Raw genomic sequence first — 18,604 nt, 5'->3', positions numbered from 1 at the left:
TAATGTTTTTTTTTCTCTCTTACAGCGCCACCAAAAGGGCCAAGTTTTGCGTTTTTTGTTGTTGTTGTTGTTGTATGTTTTGTTTTGTTTTTTGTTTTTCTGTGACCTCAGTTTGAGCTCTTACATAAGTGTTCTAAGTTTGGCAAAGGTCTCATTCGCAAAAGTAAGTTTTTCAAAAAATCCAAAATTCCTGAAAATTTTCGGAAGGTGACGGAAATTGAGCCAAGGGTTGCAATGACATAAAACACTTGAGTCTGTGACTGATAGTTTAGGAGTTATGAACAATTTTGTACTTTTGATCGCTGTAGTGCCCCCGTCAGGCTGATTGGATGAGCCTTGGTGACATTGTCGTTGTGAGTACTACCATCCTTTCAAGTTTCAGGTCTCCACAACTTATGGTTTGGTCTGTCTGATTGCTGATCCTTGACCTTTCTAACAGTAACAATAGGGTTTCAGCGCTATGCAGCTGAATCCCTAATAACACTGAAGAACAATGCTGTTGGAATCACTTTCAGGACAGTTTTTCCAGCTGAGCAATGCAACTGCATTGCTGTCTTAAAATAACACATTGGCCTGGTTTCACAGACAGGGCTTATGTTAAGCCAAGATTAAGCATTAGTTTAATTAGGACAATTACGTAATTTTTTAATGATACAAATACAAATCTATGGCACTGATATATTTTAAGATATGTCAGTGCAAGTTGCTTGCAGTAAAGACAGTTCAAACATGCATTCTACTGTGGCACTAGGTTTACGTCTTGCCTGTGAAAACGGGCATTTATCATGCATTGGTGTGCATGCTAATACAGTTATCATTATAGTTATCTGCCTCGGTGTGAACGGGCCTTTAAGGAAGTACTTTCTGTGAGTGTGTGTTATAGATGAGTTGTGGAATAGGTACACACGAAGAGGTGGATGCACTGCTCTCTCGAGACTGCAGTCACACTATAACTCCATATTTAAATCTCCCAGCAGAAGGTGGAGTGATACATTTAGTAACCTATCTGTGCGTCCCGCGGGCTCAGCCAAGACAGATGCAGTCTTTAATCTGCACCCCATTTAGGTGACGCAGATATTAAATACATGAGGCCATAGTGTTCTCCTCAAAGCCACTGCTTAGGCAAAAATAGGGTTTGTATTATAAATAACACAAATGCAACATTATTTTGTGTGTAGAAGTCCGCTATTTTTTTTTTTTTTTAAGTTAACTGGTTATGCTGCTTTGTTACATTTATTCTAAATGTAACTCTGGTATAATAGTACAAATTCAGAAAGTGTCACTTTGTTACTGTATTATAACACATTAACAGCTCTGACAATAAGGAATTGGAGTGATATATTGATCACCACGAAGAGCTCAGAGCCAGCAAGTGCCATTTAAGTGGTGTTTCTTTAAGGATTTTGGTGGTATGTTGTAGAATCTGTCTCTTTAGGAGCAAAGGGCCCAGCTATGATACTTCTGATAAGCATTTAAGTCTGTTTGTGCAGACTGTAAGTGTATTTCTGCGTGCTGTCACATCACAATATCTCCACTTAAACCTTAACCACACACACAGAGAGAGAGAGAGAGAGAGAGAGAGAGAGCTCTCAGTACTCACCTTCTGATAACACACAGCTTATTTACTTAAGAAAAGCACCTCTCATTAATATTAATGCTCTCTTAATCTCATATATGAATATGGAGGGGGAAAACAGATCACCTGTAAGGTCAGTTATATAAAGTGGGATTGTTTATAATTCTGTTAAAGTCAGAGGTGAGCATACTCCATAATGCTCATTAAAGCGCTTTATGTGTGCGTTTGAAGAGGCTGTCAATCAGGCTCAGATATCTTAATGCATCCTCCAAGATAAGAGCCTCTATAAGCGCCTTTTTTTTGCGCAGTGACTTGAAACGCTCACTGGCAAAGAGCAGGAATCTCTAATTGTGTGTGTATATGTTTGTGTGACATTAACAAGCTGGTTGAGTGCGTTTATGGGTGTTAATACTAGTTAATCGGCTACACAAAAACACAGCTTGTAGAAAAATATTCTGAATTAATGATCTGTTTACTTGTATTATTTATATTTAATAAAATATATTTTATATTAATAATTCCTTTTATGTTCATTTGAGCTGCATTTATATAATAAAGCTAAAATATAAATAAATAAATATTTCCATATAACATTTAATCTATTTTATTTACATTTTATTCTGTTTTAAAGGGGTCATCGGATGCCCATTTTCCACAAGTTGATATGATTCTTTAGGGTCTTAATGAAAAGTCTCTAATATACTTTGATTAAAAATTCTCAGTGGTTTTGTAAAACAACACCCTTTTTACCTTGTCAAAATGAGCTCTGCAAAAATCATCTCATTCTAAGGGGTTGTTCCTTTAAATGCAAATGAGCTCTGCTCACCCCGCCCCTCTCTTCTCTCTGGGGAATGACGATCTTGTTTACTTCAGCCGCATTTAGCCGCATTTAGCCGCATTTAGCCGCTAAACTTCCTAACTACCACGTTATAAGGAAAGGCGATCGCAAAGATTCATAAAAAACGCTTACACATTCTTGTCTAACTTACATACCTGCTTCGGCATCGAAACAAGGAAAGTTACTGGACTGTGACAGCTGGTCTGAGGTAAGAGCTCACGTCAATCAACCATCGTGGGAGCGGCCTCTGTCGGTGTGACGGCACACCGACAGGCATCTGAGAACGGCTCGATTTGAAAAAGGGAATATTATTTTTACAGATTAATTAAAAACCACTGCATGGATTTTTATCATTATAGGGTAGATTTGTACATACACTGCCAACACACATTAATGTTCAAACAACATGAAAAAGTGAAGTTTGCATCCGATGACCCCTTTAAGATTTATTTAATACAGTGATGGCAAACCTGGATTTTCAGCTGAATTTTCAGTCACATGATCCTTTAGAAATAATTCTAATATGCTGATTTGATGCTCAAGAAACATTTCTTATTGTAAAACATGATAACATTTTCTTTTATCATGTAGGGGTTTTATTGTTATTTATGTTTTGTTTTGTTCTAAGTTTTAGTAAACACTATGGTGGCACACCTGAATTTTCAGGTGTTTAGTTGCATGACATTAAAAAACTACTTTTATAAATAAATAGAATGTGATTGATAAATCTTTACTGTCAGTTTCTATATTTCTATATTTATTATCACTTTGATCAGTTCAATTTTAATTATTTTAATTAATCTTTCTCTCTCTCTCTCTCTCTCTCTCTCTTTCTCTCTCTCTCCTATGTGTATGTATGAAATTCCAAAAAGTTTACACATTTTTGTTTGCCCAAACTAATTAATGTTTAGTAAATTGTTGAAGTTTAGGTAATATTTTCCATAACAGTTTTCTGTGAGCCAGTATTTTTGTGCTGATGCATGTGAATGTTACAGACAGGTACAGGAAGTCCATCTCTCAGGGTGATCTGCTTGAAGGACTCAACCTATTAATAGAAATGATGGATAGAGATCCTTTCACGTGCCCTCTGACTATTCATATCCCATTCACACGCCTTAAGCACAGAGCAGCCCATCAGTAATGCCATGTTACCGTATTCAGGAGACAGCACCTGGGGTTATGTTTTCCCAACTGTTATGTTTATGTAGGCGGCACAAGACATACCAACATAACCAGCGCCATCATGATGACTGATGTGCTTTACTGCAGATATGATCCCGTACCCTCAAAACCGCATGTGTTTTATTGCTGTCAACTAATAGGTCGCAGACCAATCAGTTAAAAAACGAATGCAAATTATTAAATGCGACTAATATGAATGTGCATTTATAATGTCACATTGATTTATACTATTATTCTAACCACAAACAAAATGTATTTGAGGTAAAATAAATAAAAGGTACTCTGTTTCGGGGTCTTCCTCACTGATCTGTCTTGCGTTAAAAGCACGACTTGGTTCAAACCCATCTGATGACCTCTGTCCCGCTCTGTCATGCTCCCAGATTTCACTCTTTCAGACCGGGAGCCCCTCCGTTACGCTCCTGCGGTCTCCCATGCAGCCTTCTGTCCCTGCGTCAGATCCTCCTCTTTCTCATCAGTGGATGAAAGGAGACACCTAGTGCTCAGACCAGCAATCCACATGAGCGGTACAGAGAGAGAGAGACGGCACTGACGTATCACAGAAGTGTGTGCCGATGATTAAAGCGGTCGAATGCGTCATGGCAGTCTGTAGAATCTGGCACGGACAGATCGGTGGGAGCTGTGAGGGATTTTTTTTCCTTCTCTGTGAAGGAAACATCAAGTATGACAGCAGGCCGTCTCTTAGACGGGAGAGTTTCTCTTTCTGTCTTCTTAGCCCTCCTTGGTCTCATGGGACAGGTCTGCAAGATTTAGCTCATTAATTTCTATTGTTTGCGCTTTCAACTATTTTTAACTTCTCTCTCCTGTGAGGATGTCGTTATTCAGCGAGGGACAAAAAGGCTTTGTTGTCTTGTCGGCACAATTAAGACAACCAAACGTTCAGCCAGTGTCTGTGAAAGCCTGTGGAAGTAGAGCAGGAATGCACTTTGGTTTTAATCTATTTTACCACTTAATATAAATATTTAATCGTAAATATCTTAGAAATCATATGTTTTTAGCGCATATTAAATTTGTCTTGATTTTTTTTTTCCCCTTCTCATTTTTCCTCTTTCTTTTCCCTTTTTCATGTACTTTGTATTCTATTCTCATTTTTCTTTTGACCTCTTTTCCGATTTCCTTACCTGTCTTCCCTCTTTCATTTCTCTTTGCCCTTTTTCTTTCCTTTCCTTTCATTTCCTTTCCTGTCCTGTCCTGTCCTGCCCTTCCCTGCCTTTTCCGTTTCTTTCCTGTCCTGGCCTGGCCTGCTTGTTCCTTTCCTTTCCTTTCCTTTCCTTTCCTTTCCTTTCCTTTCCTTTCCTTTCCTTTCCTTTCCTTTCCTTTCCTTTCCTTTCCTTTTCTTTTCCTTTCCTTTCCTTTCCTGTTTCAGTTTTTTTTCTTCTTCCATACTGCTTTTATTTCACTTCCTTTTTCCATCTTCATTACCAATTATGTTCATGAAATTAACCCTTTCATTCTATTTTTATTTTTATTTTCATTTTTATTTTCATTTTTTCCTTTCCTTTCCTTTCCTTTCCTTTCCTTTCCTTTCCTTTCCTTTCCTGTCCTGTCCTGTCCTGTCCTGTCCTGTCCTGTCCTTTCCTTTCCTTTCCTGATTTGCCCTGACCTTTCTTTTCCTTTCCTTTCCTGTCCTTTCCTGTCCTTTCCTTTCCTTTCCTTTCCTTTCCTTTCCTTTCCTTTCCTTTCCTTTCCTTACCTGTCCTGCCATGCCCTGTCATTTTTCCTTTTCATTTTCCCATTGTTATCCCATAGTTTCCAATAGTAGCATTGTTTTCCCCTTTTCCTTTTCTTATTTTCTTTTTTCCTTTTCATTTCCCCATTGTTTCCCCCATTTTGTTTTCCTTCCTTTATTATTTATTTTTCCATTTCCTCTTTTTCCATTTCCTTGATCCATTTAGCTTTCTTTTACTATTTCCTTCTCTCAGTTTTTACTCTTACTTTCCAATTACATACCTTTTCATTTCACTTTTCATTTATTGTTATACTTTTCCTTTTATTTCCTTTTTTTCTTTTAATTTTCCTCCTTCTTTCTGATTTTCTTTACTTTCTGTTCTTTTTCCTGTTTCCTTTCCCCCCATTTCCCTATTTTATCGCCTTACTTTCCCCTTCCTTTCTTTTTCATTTCCATGTTTCCCCATTGTTTTACTCCTTACAACCCCCTTATTTTTTCCCTTCCTTTCCTTTCCCTTTTCTACCCTACCCTTCCCTACCCTTGTTTAAGCTAAACATAATATCAGCTTTTGTAAAGCAATACTAATCAAGTTGTGCATCTTTTTTTTTTTTTTTTTTTTTTTTTTATATCACTTTCATTATTTGGCCAGTGTTTGGCCATTGTGTCCATTACCCGGGAAATTACTTGAAGTCGTCTGTTTAAAGAAGTACTTAGTGTTTAATTCTCCATCTTTATATATTGAAATTCAGTTAAAAGAGATGCATTTGCAACCAAGCTGATAGTATATTGTCAGCATTTTAGAATACAGAGATGCAGCAGAAGAGGCAGAATGGACATTGCTAAAGCTAAGAAAATTACCATGTGTCAGTGGAAATGAAAGAGATTGTGAAAAAGAAAGGATTTGAGTGTCAGGTCAAATGCTCTCTAAATGTCCCTGTCAAAGTGGATGTGTTAGGACTCGTAATGTGTTGAATTATCATTTAGGCAATGCTCATAGTCTGCTTTTTTTATTTTTTATTTTTTGAAACAGATTCTGAGCATCATTTGAAAAGCAGAGGTCATTGTGTTTGCGATGGCCACTGGCTGCTCGCTCAGATCTCGTCACGTCTCAGTATCTATATCACCCCAGAGGTGCGTGCCGTGTCTCCGTGCGGTATGGCTACTGTCTGCTTGTGTTAAGGCAGAGTAATGGCTAATCAGCGCTGTCTGCCGCGGCTGGTGGAAGGCAGCCCCGGCTTCTGCTTAGCGCGCAAGGAAATAATCTCTCTTCAGCGGCCCTTAATCAGCCTTGATCAGAGAGCCGATGCACTGCCATCTTGAATCCAACCTCTGAACGTGAGCGCCTGCCCCAGCCTCACTTTAACTTACGCTCAGAGAGCGCAGCATTAATACTCTGTGACACCTCAAAGCAAACCTTAGCGTTTCAATTAGAGCCTCCTGTGAGCCTCGCAGTGCCCTGGAGAACGTATGCCACTCCTCTCCATCTCAAACACACTCATGCATGCGTTTCATTGGTTATTTCTCTTGTTTACCTTTTTATTTACTGTGATTACTTTTTTTTTCGTGGTGATGCGTTTACTGCTGCTGGTGGTGAATATAATAAATATGTAATGTGTTTAGAAAGAGTAAAACAGAGCTGCTTTACATTCTGGGCATAATGCGGTTGATGTGAATGAACCGTACATTTGTTAAATCCAAATCCATGTTTTTAGCATTCTTGTTTGGCATCAGGGAGAACCAAGAAAGACTTATACATTGTTACAGAATAGATGTATTAATAATAAATGATATTATTTTGGACTTTCAACTCATCAAAGCATCCAGAAGAACAAAAATTATCTCTTAAAAATATTAAGCAGCAACTGTTTTTAACATTAATAAAATACATTGTTTATAGAGTAGCAAATCAGCACATTATTATAGAATGATTATTTTACAGAAGTTTAAAATTTTGCTTTGAAATAGCTTGCTTGTCCCACAGTCTTAAATCTCTTCAGATCTTGGAGCTGTTGCCACCTCTAGAAAGCCATGCTGATATTGATTCTTGTTTTACACCAGGCTCTGTTGCTTTCCCTTTTTGTTTGTCCTTTCAAGGTTGTTTTTTGAAGGGACAAGCAAGGTTTCAGGGTTTAAGTTTTGTATGTAAGTGTGTTTGTGTGTGTGTTGACAGCAAGTGATTCTCCAAAGGTCAGTGAAGGTTGCCGGTTGGAATGATCCATGATCAGTGCTAGCTAGCTTTCAACATCTACTGTGTACAGCTGCCCCCTCCAATTGTAGACACAAACTGAACACGTAAACACATTAAAGGCAAAGATTCACATAATGTACTCCAAGATGTTCATGTCTTTCTTTCTTCAGTCGTAAAGAAATTATGTTTTTTGAAGAAAACATTTCAGGATTTTTCTCCATATAATGGACTGCTATGGTGCCCCGATTTTGAACTTCCAAAATGCAGTTTAAATATGGCTTCAAACAATCCCAAATGCGGTTGTAAAGGACCCCAGCTGAGAAAGAAGGGTCTTATCTAGCAGAACGATCGGTTATTTTCAGAAAAATAATACAATTTATATACTTTTTAATGTCAAACACTCATCTTGTCTTACTCTTTTTCGACATACCCTAACTGTCTTGAGCCAGAAAACACAGAGTTCAGGCAGAGTAAGACAAGACAAGCGTTTGAGATTAAAAACTATTTAAATTGTATTTTTTTAATGAAAATAACCAATTGTTTTGCTAGATAAGACCCTTCTTCCTCGGCTGTGATCATTTACAACAACATTTGGGATCGTTTGAAGCCGCATTTAAACTGCATTTTGTTCAAAATTCAAAAGTTCAAAATCGGGATGGACGTCTTGGATGACAAGGGGGTGAGTACATTATCTGTGAATCTTTGTTTCCCAGAAAATCTGATCCAACACACTTAAATAAAAAATATATATTTTTTTAGCAATTTCATATTGTATATTTTTTGAGTTCCAGAAGATCATAGAGATCTGGAAGAGAGCTCTGTTGACTTTAGTAAACAGCTACATAGCAACATCCCAACAACCTTGGTATTGACACAGATTTCAGCTCTTCATTTGTTTCGAATTCAATTCAATATTGATTAGTTTGGATATATATATATCTTATATTATATCTTATATATAGCTTCTGTTGTCGTTATTTGTAAGTTGCTTTGGATAAAAGTATCTACTAAATGACTAAATGTAATCAGATTAATATTAGTAAATATTAGATACAGCTTTTCTAAAAGAAAACAATATCTCAACTATTACTATAGAGGGAAAACTAATTCAGTTGTTATTTAATCCTGCTTTTTAAAGCCATATCAGTTTAAACGTCTGGTATATGGTAGGGATGTCACAATTCTCAGTGTAATACCGAACTGTTCAGTACGACATCCACGGTTCAATACGTGCTTGTGAATTGCGGTTTTTCGGTTTTGCATTTAAATAACTTCCTTATTTTATCTCTCTCGGAATTTGAAATTTTTGAAAAAGCAACACACGTAGAGCATCTTCCATTCTAATGACATGCAATGATAAGCCTTTCTAAACCTGTTGTCCAACAAAAGGGTTATAAACATTGTAACTTGTTTTTAATTCACAACATCAGTCAAGTGTTTGAAATAAGTTCCTTGTGTGGTCTGATGTGGATTCTTATCACAGAATGAGGCAGACAATGAATTCTATACTCATATTCTATGTATGTCGATTAGCAATGGCTTACGAAAATACCAGAGATGGCTTGAAGAACACAGATAAACCATATATTATTGCAGGCGAGTGTTTATTGTCCTTAAATTTCATCATTCAAAACGTTTACCCTTATATCGGCAATAGCGATGCCTTTATCCATATTAGAGAAACTTCTTTTTTTTTTTTTTTTTTTTTTTTTTTTTTTTTTTTTTCCCGGCCTGTCAGTAACACAGATAACACATGACAGTGTGTATGTGTAGCTATGTTATCATCATTCACGGCCATTTTTTTTTTTTTTTTTTTTTTTTTTATGTATTTAATTAATTTAATTTTATGTACCTTTTTATTTAACCATACTATTACAGACAAGACCGGGGGGATAGAGAAAACGGGGAAAAAAAAATAAAATAAAATAAAATAAAAATTGGGGAGAAAGTCAACAGAAGAGGGGGAAAGAGAGAGAGAGAGAGAGAGAGAGAGAAGAAAAAAAAAAAAAAAAAAAAAAAAAAAAAAAGAAGGAGGAGAGGAGAAAGAAGAGAAAAGATCAAAAAAAGATAATCTGCTTCCATACCTGCTGACAAAAGGAGAAAACACAACAGCAGAGTAACTGCAGCAACAACCAACATCTATATAAATCACAGTAAATACTACATGTTAAATGTTATTGTGCAGCACACATAACTAATATTACAAAACATGTTTTGAAGCAACAGCAGATCAAGACAGTGTGTGTCTGTGAGCACCTGTTTTTACACCAATGTGAATGCTTGTGTGTACACCTGTGTGCACACCTGTGTGTGTGAGCGCGTTTGTGTTCATAAGGTTCTTCCATGTAAATGTTTAATAGTGTGTGTGGGGAACCACAGCCCCGCCCCGCAAGGTATGAAGCAGACATGGAGGAGACCCGGGCCCAAACATCCGGATGCCCCCGAGCACGAGAGTCCCAGGAGAACCACCGCAGGGACAACCGCGGCCCCCACCCAGAAAAGGGCAGAGGAGGGCCCGGAGGGGGATCATCCGGCAGCCACAATGCAGACGTCCCAGGGGGGCGTGGCGGCAAGCCCGCAGGTTCCGCCGGCAGCCGGCCACACCAGAGCAGACCGGCCCTGGGCCCGGCGATCCAAGGGCCCCCACCCCCTAGCCGGGGCCCAGCAAAGCCAGGGGGCCAGGCCCCGCCAAGCAACCGCCGAGATCGGGCCAGCGCTCACCCGAGCATCCCGCCCGGAGCGAGAAACCACCAACGCACCGGCGGCCGGGGCATCCTCCACCGGCAGGGCGTGGTGGGGGCCTGAGATGATGAGTGAGGCGGAGTCTAAGGCCTGACCTGACACATGGACATAGACAAACAGGCACACATATATACAAGCACACGTTCCCACCCTCATGCACGCAAACAAATATTCACGCACTCGCCCCACATGTAGACATACAAAAATGGACACAGTACCCACAATCACACTCCCCATTTGTACTCTATACTCCTGGATCCAGGCACCACTACCCCCAGAGGGGCAATCAGCGCCAGACCCCGGAGCTGAACCCTCTTCACTCTGGCGTGGAGACAGGAAGACCACCCCGGTACCCCGCAGCAGCAGAGAAGACCACCAGCCCAGACCCCGACCGGATGGCCAGCTCGTCCTCACAGCCCCCAGCCCCGGACAAAGAACAGAGAACAGGGGTGTGAAAAAAAAAAAAAAAAAAGAAGACCCCATGCCTCACCTCACCCGCTCAAATGTAGTGTTGGTGTGTGTTGTTCTAAAGTGCTTTAAAACAGGGGAGGGGCAAGACACTAACCACCCTCCGCCAGCTCGTGTCAAATCGGCACCTCCCCAAGAGCCCTCAATGTCTATGTGTAACTTAAAATTGAGAAGTGGGCACCAGCACCAGAGAGAAGGCTGAATGAACAGACCGCCCCCTGGATGCCATTCAGTGTGCCCACCCCCAAGGCCCTATATGTATGTGTCATGTGACAGTAAGTAATGAGAGTGTCTAAGTTGTGATGTATGATTGAGATGCAGGTGGCCACAAGGAGACAGAGGAGTACCACCTCCCCTGCATCCCAGCAACACACCCGCACCCCAAAACCCTACCTGTATGTTGGTGTGATGGAGCGGGAGAAGGGAAGCATTAGGGATGGGGAGGAAATCATTGGAGGGGGCAAAGTACCCCCCTGGAGCCAGCTCCCCGCTGACCCCCATAGGCACCCCCGTTGCCCCAAATCTGCCCAGGGCAGGGGGTCCAGGCCCATCCAGACCGGGGCCCAGGCCCATCCAGACCGGGGCCCAGGCCCATCTAGACCGGGGCCCACGGCAGCCCGGGGCGGCCCACCGGACCCCACAGCAGAGGAAAAACTACCCCCACCCCATCATTCAGTCAACTCCCAGACTACAGAAGACAATAGACACCCAGGTTAAGTCCGTCCTCCGCCTATATTGCCCCCCCCGCAGAGTGGATACTGACAGATGGTAACAACGTCCCTACCAGCTAAAGAGGCCACCGGATCCACCGACGCGTCAAAGGCCCCCGCACCAGGGCCGAGCCCAAGCGCATGCACCAACCCACGCTCCCGGCGGCACACCAACCAGGACCCAAGCCCCCCAGGCCCAGCCGGAATCCCAGCCCGGTGGCAGAGCGGCCCCAGAACCCCAAGCCCCCCCCGGACCTACCCCGGAGCAAGAGAGAAACTTCTTTGACGCATATGTGGATTTTTTGCATGAGGGCGCCCTCTGGCGTCCAGTATGAATGAAACCCATTCTATTCTGAGGCTTTGTTCCATATCAAAAGTTATTGCAGTTATTGGAGAACTGAAAGATTATTAAACATCAGATCATTAAACTGAAGATTGATCGACCCAGAGCTATTTAATAGCCATATGTCAATACCTTAGCAACCATCCACAACACCCTAGCAACCAAATAGAAAAAAAAAAAAAACCTCACCATTCTGATCTGTTTCTGATGTCTTTACAACCATCTAGTTTTGAAGGGCAAGCCACTTCACACGTTTAGACAATGTTAAATTCACACATTTGAAGTGGCTTTGTGCTAGTGAAGAGCGCACATTGTGTGCTGGTGATGTTATGAAATTGCATATGACATAATATGACAATGCTACAAAATGACATAATTGCTTCTTTGGATCTCACATCAGAAGGTGTAATGTAGCACTTTAGATTTCATATAGGGACCTGCATTAAATTCTGAAAAAAAAAAAAGGCTTGAAAAATGTTACTGCTCCCGTCTTTGTCCCCTGAACACCACAGGCCACATTAAAACAGAGAGCAGTGCTCTCATTATAGCTCTGATAGAATCCACGGATCCACAGAGACCAGCTGATTGGAGCCCCAAATTGACCTAGAGAAGAACAGAAATAGCAGAAGTGCTTTTTTGGAACTGAATTTCTTATGAAAGGGCAATTCATTAAAGCAGTGTAATGATCACTGGTAAGCAATGAGACATTTATCTCAACAAAACAGGATGGTATTTTTACACCTGTCATTATGTAACAGATGGAAGTAGTTTGATGAGGAAATGCAGTGAATGCCATCGTCAAGGACTTCTGTCAGTCAGATTACTGATCTTCAGACACAAAGAAGAGAATAAAGGAAGAAATCCCAGGTGCCACTTCCAAATTCAAACAAGATTGGCCAATACCTAATCAGAGGCAGGCATTCATTAGAACTAGGCTTTTCACAATTGAAATGGTTAACCCTGAGTCATTCTAAAGCCCAGGTACACAGAATCCTGGGTTGTCTTCCTTCACATTTCACACTGCTCACAATTTACCCAGGGTTAACAATTAGTCCTGTGTATTCATAAGCTGACGTTTTACACTGTACATTCCTAAACCCTGGGTTAACGTTCTTCTTAGTATATTTCTGCTGTCATTGACTGGACAAATGCAGCATGCGAAAGCACCACAAAACCACTGCTAGCCCTGCTCTGGAGCAGAGTTTCATAACTTTGGGTAAAAAGCAATGCTAACCCCACTTCTAAATTGCATGTCTAAAACCTTGTTTCTCTTTACGCAGCATTGAAAGCAGGGTTTAGAACAACGAACAACGATACCTGGGGTGAAGTTTAATTTAAAAGTAGCTGCACCACATTTATATATATATAGAAATGAAACTTGGATATGTTTTAGAGTAGTCAATGTGCAGCTTGTATAGCAGTGTATATTTACTGTCCCCTAAAAATAACTCAGCATACAGCCATTATTGTCAAAACAGCTGGCAACAAAAGTGAGTATAGCCTAAGTGATTTTGTCAAAACTTTGTCCAAAATGTCAATATTTTGTGTTAGCACCATTGTTATCTAGCACTGCCTTAATCATTCTGGACATGGTTGTTGCTGGGATCCTCTTCAAATCCTCTATAATGACATCATGGAGCTGCTGGATGTTAGACACATGGTGCCTCTCCACCTTCCGCTTGAGGATGCCCCATAGGTGCTCAGTAGGGTTCAGGTCAGATCACCTTCACCTGCGCCTTCCTCAGCAAGGCAGCTGTCATCTTGGTGGTGTGTTTGGGGTCATTATAATTATGGAAAACTGCCGTTCGGCCCAGTTTCTGAAGGGAAGGCATCATGTTCTGCTTCAGAAATGTACAGTACATAATGGAATCCATGTTTCCCTCAATGAACCGCAGCTCCCCAGTACCAGCAGCACTGATGCAGCCCCAGACCATGATGCTACCACCACCATGCTTGACTGTAGGAGAGACACAGTTTTCTTGGTGCTCCTCACCAGGGCATCACCACACATGCTGGACACCATCTGAGCCAAACAAGTTTATCTTAATCACATCAGACCATAGAATATGGTTTCAGTAATTCATGTTCTTGGACAGGTTGTCTTCAGCAAACTGTTTGCGGGCTTTCTTGCAAGCCAGCTTCAGAAGAGGCTTCCTTCTCGGATGACGTCAATGCAAGCCGACTTGTTGAAGTGTGCAGCGTATGGTCTGAGCACTGACAAGCTGACCTTTTACTTCTGCAACCTCTAAAGCAACGCTGGCAGTACTAATGCATCTGTTTTTTGAAGCCAGGTTCTGCATCTGACGCACAGAACGAGCACTCAACTTCGTTGATCGACCCTTGCGAGGCCTATTCCGAATGGAACCCTTCTTGGAACCTCTGTATGACCCTGGCCACAGTACTGTAACTCAGTTTCAGGTTGTTACTGAACCTCTTATAGCCTAGGCCATCTTTGTGGAGAGCAACAATTCTAATTCTCAAATCTTCAGAGAGTTCTTTGCCATGAGGTGCCTTGTTGAACATCCAGTGGTCAGTATGAGAAAATTGTACTCGAAGCACCAAATTTTAACTGCTCTAATACAAGATACACAACTTTGTATGGTCCTGTCAAGCAGACAAAAACATGAACATGATGAATAGGATATGTGGTTTTGCATGGTTAAATGACATAGAGCTGTTATCATTTAGGGTGTATTCACTTTTGTTGACAGTTGTTTTGACAATAATGGCTGTATGTTGAGTTATTTTCAGGGGACAGTAAATATACACTGTTATACACTACTCTAAAATATATCCAAGTTTCATTTCTATAGTATTGTTCCTTAAGAAGATATACTAAAACATTGCTGAAATGTGAGGGGTGTACTCACTTTTGTGAAATAATGTTCACCAAAAGCATCATTTCAAAAAGTGAAAAAAAAAAAATCATCAGTTAGTTAACCGCATTTATTTAATTCTTAACACTCAAATAAAGGTTGCATATAAACATTTTTATTTAACATTTTTTATCAACTTGATGTTAGTAAGATTCTACTCCTGTTTCTGAGATTTAAAGGGGTCATCAGATGCTAAGTTCACTATTTCATGTTGTTTGAACATTAATGTGTGTTGGCAGTGTATGTACAGATCTACCCTATAATGATAAAAATCCATACAGTGGCTTTTAATTAATCTGTAAAAATAATATCCCCTTTTTCAAATCGAGCCGTTCTCAGATGCCTGTCCTTGTGGCGTCACACCAACAGAGGCCGCTCCCACAATAGTTGATTGACATGAGCTCTTACCTCAGACCAGCTGTCACAGTCCAGTAACTTTCCTTGTTTCGATGCCGAAGCAGGGATGTAAGTTAGACGAGAATATCTTCAATTGAGCGATTGAGGTGTTGTGTTGCTGGATGTAATAATGAACACAGTAGTCATCATTTACTCCTGACATCTGAGCCGCTGAAGATGCAGTGGATTACATTTGTTTGTGAATGGAATGCGCCTCCCAATCCACATATATCCGTCTATGTTCGTGCAAATCATTTATGATCCAGCTTTACTTACAGCAGAAGTGTGTATAAGCGTTTTTTTATGAATCTTTGCAATCGCCTTTCCTTATAACGTGGTAGTTAGGAAGTTTAGCAGCTAAACGTGGCTAAATGCGGCTAAAGTAAACAAGGTTGTCATTCCACAGAGAGAAGAGAGGGGCAGGGCGAGCAGATTTGCATTTAAAGGAACCACCCCTTAGAATGAGATGATTTTTGCAGAGCTCATTTTGACAAGGTAAAAAAGGGTGTTGTTTTAAACCATTGAGAATTTTGAATCAAAGTATATTAGAGACTTTTCATTCAACAAGACCCTAAAGAATCATATCAACTTGTGGAAAATGGGCATCCGATGACCCCTTTAAACGGTCACCATAATAACTTGTTTTCATAACAGGTTTTTTAAGCATTAAATAATGAAACAAATATATAATGTGATATGATGCATTTACTTATCAAAATGCTCTCTAGAGTTAATTTTTCTAGCTGCCTGATGAGTGCATGGACAATGAATGGCTTTCCTGAGGGAAATGTAATGTTAAGTGACATATTGTTTACAAGCTGTTTTATTGATATCCTTCCATGGTTGAAACACTAATTGAGTGATTATAGAAAGAGAGAGAGAGAGAGAGAGAGAGAGAGAGAGGAGGAAATGATTGGTTGATGTGTGCTCTGTGCTCCTGCTTGAACTGAGCCGGCTACAGCGATCTCTCACACCACATTAAAGAGCGTCAAAACTTTTCTTCTTTGAATTTTGTTATAAAATGACAGAATTTGAAAGCACAAAGTTTGTTTCATATATAAACAAAATACAAAGCTTATTGTGATTATCGGATTGTAGACACACTACAAATAACATTTAGTGAAGTTTTGTTTGCATATCAAGTGACTAAACAACATTGATTTGTCTAAATAAATATCTATTAAAATTGAGAAATTGATATTATCAGCACTGCTCAACCCTCCATGCATGTTGTGTGCATGAAATAGACACTGACACACACCATCAGAATTCATGAAATGTTAAATTATGGTAACACTGAGAGTTTTGGACATAGTACCATGGGTGCAATCTAATTATTGTGTTGAATGAATGTGGTAATCATTCAGCATCGTATATTAAAGCACCATGATATTGTCATCGCTGTACCGTGGTACAGAACAGTGTTTGTACTGAGGAGAGACTGCAGTGAGACAGACTTTCGTGTAGTTGGTATTCTGTGTGGGTTGGAGAGGGACAGACATGTCTGTAATGGGCTGTTCTCAGGAGCACTGAGGCCTTGTTGCTGTTGACCTCCATTTAGACTCAGGCAGAGTGAGATCAAAGCGTCTGATGGTGAGGACGTTACTGCCAGCGCGGGTCACAACCCTCATCGGCAGTCAACACAACACGCATCTCAATCACAGCGCTCCGAGGCCACCGCTGGAGAGATTCAAATCTTTCTGCATGCTTTTATTTTACGATTGGGTTGTAGTTTTAAAATAGTTTGTCATTTCTGCCAAATGGAATTGCAAAAAAAAAAAAAAAAAAAAAAAAAACTCCCAATCCCACTGTTTGACATTGTGGAGAAAACAGGAAGTCCTCGCTCACACTAACACCACTGATTGAGCGCTCGGTTGCATCCGAAATCACATGCTTAGTACACGGTAGGCGAAAAGAAGTGTGTCTGAATTCACAGTATTAATAAAACAGCTACTTCAGGCAAGATATCAAGATATATTGCAATCAGCCTACTGTACCAATTGATTACTTAGAGTATATATCACTTTAAGGACTTTTTTTCAAAGCTCGCCAACAAATGGAAAAGTCAGCCAGCTATTAATTGACATGCTAATTATTGTGCCTTTTAACCCAACAGAAGGGGTGCTTTGACCGCAAATATAATACTTTTCATTAGAGATATAACAATATCAAAATCTCATGATAATATCTCGATATAAAGTCCATGATACAATATTTATTGTGACATTAAAAAAAGACAAATGAAGACCTGGAAAAACAATAAACATTTTGTACATCTTAAAGTTAAATTATTCTATCTAATGCACTTTGTGAGTTCAAAATTAAGAGCTCTAACCTACGTTCTTAACTAAGAAAGCTTAAGTCAGAAAAAAAGTGTGAATTGTGAATTGTACCTGAGCTTGAAAGGGGACTCGACCCTCTTTTTATTTGTGGTAAATTACATTCACACTGGTGTTTTAGAAGCCAAACAGATTGGGAATGTAATAATAACAATTTTATATTATTGTTATTCCTAAGACGGTAATAGTTGTGTTGTACTGTAAAATAAATGAAAATTAATATTTCATAGGTATATTATTTTTGCTTTACACCAGGGAATTAGGGAAATAACATTACTTCTTTCCTAATAACTGCACTTAAAAGAAATATTTTGAATTTGGATTGCAGTGACATTAGCCATTTAAACCGCTAGCTGTCACCTATTCATACTGAACTTTTAAAGGAGAAGTCCACTTCCAGAACAACTATTTACAAATAATTTACTGACCCCCTTATCATCCAGGCTGTTCATGTCTTTCTGTCTTCAGTCGTAAAGAAATTATGGTTTTTGAGGAAAACATTTCAGGATTTTTCTATATATAATGGGCTTCATTCATGGCCTGATTTTAAACTTCCAAAATGTAGTTTAAATGCAGCTTCGAAGCCCTCTAAACGATCCCAGCCGAGGAAGAAGGGTCTTATCTAGTGAAACGATCTGTCATTTTTTTTCCAAAAAATAAAAATTTGTATACTTTTTAAGCACAAAAAGGGTGTTGTTTTACAAAATAATTGAGAATTTTTAATCAAAGTATATTAGAGACTTTTCATTAAGACCCTAAAAAAATCATATCAACTTGTGGCAAATGGGCATCCGATGACCCCTTTAAGCTTTTATTTTGACGAGAAAGGCAGTAGAGCTTTTATTTTGAAGGAAAACTCCAGCTTCAGTGAAAACAGGCTTAAAAAAACACGTCTCACTACAAATCTAGTGAAATGCTGTAATCATCTGCCACAAAAATAAAGGCTAAACTCACAGCACATGCAATAAACAAGTTCACTGCATTCACTGTGAACGGAGCCGTTCTGATGTGCGGAAAACATTGGATCATGGGCTGATCACCTGAACAAAGCACACACTTCGCTTTGAAACGTGCAGCAAAAACAGACTTGATAAAGGGATGAAGCCATATTGCGCTTTCGGTTTTAGTTCGTTTGACAGATACTGTGCCAAACCATAATGGCCCAAAACACAACTTTAAAGACCTTTTATGTTAGTATAGGAACTTTAAATATATTTTTTAAAAATAAAATTTTATAGTTTCATTTCGTCATGTGACCA

General features: G+C 39.7%; 1 protein-coding gene across 1 annotated transcript in view; it reads left to right on the top strand.

Annotated features, from left to right (window-relative positions):
• ascc3 (activating signal cointegrator 1 complex subunit 3) overlaps positions 1–18,604 on the top strand; it is a 240,812-nt gene that overhangs the window by 160,390 nt on the left and 61,818 nt on the right. The window lies entirely within an intron of this gene.

The sequence above is a fragment of the Labeo rohita genome, chromosome 16, assembly GCF_022985175.1.
Source record: "Labeo rohita strain BAU-BD-2019 chromosome 16, IGBB_LRoh.1.0, whole genome shotgun sequence".
In the NCBI taxonomy this organism is placed as follows: Eukaryota; Metazoa; Chordata; class Actinopteri; order Cypriniformes; family Cyprinidae; genus Labeo; species Labeo rohita.
This window is presented reverse-complemented; position numbering and strand designations above follow the sequence as displayed.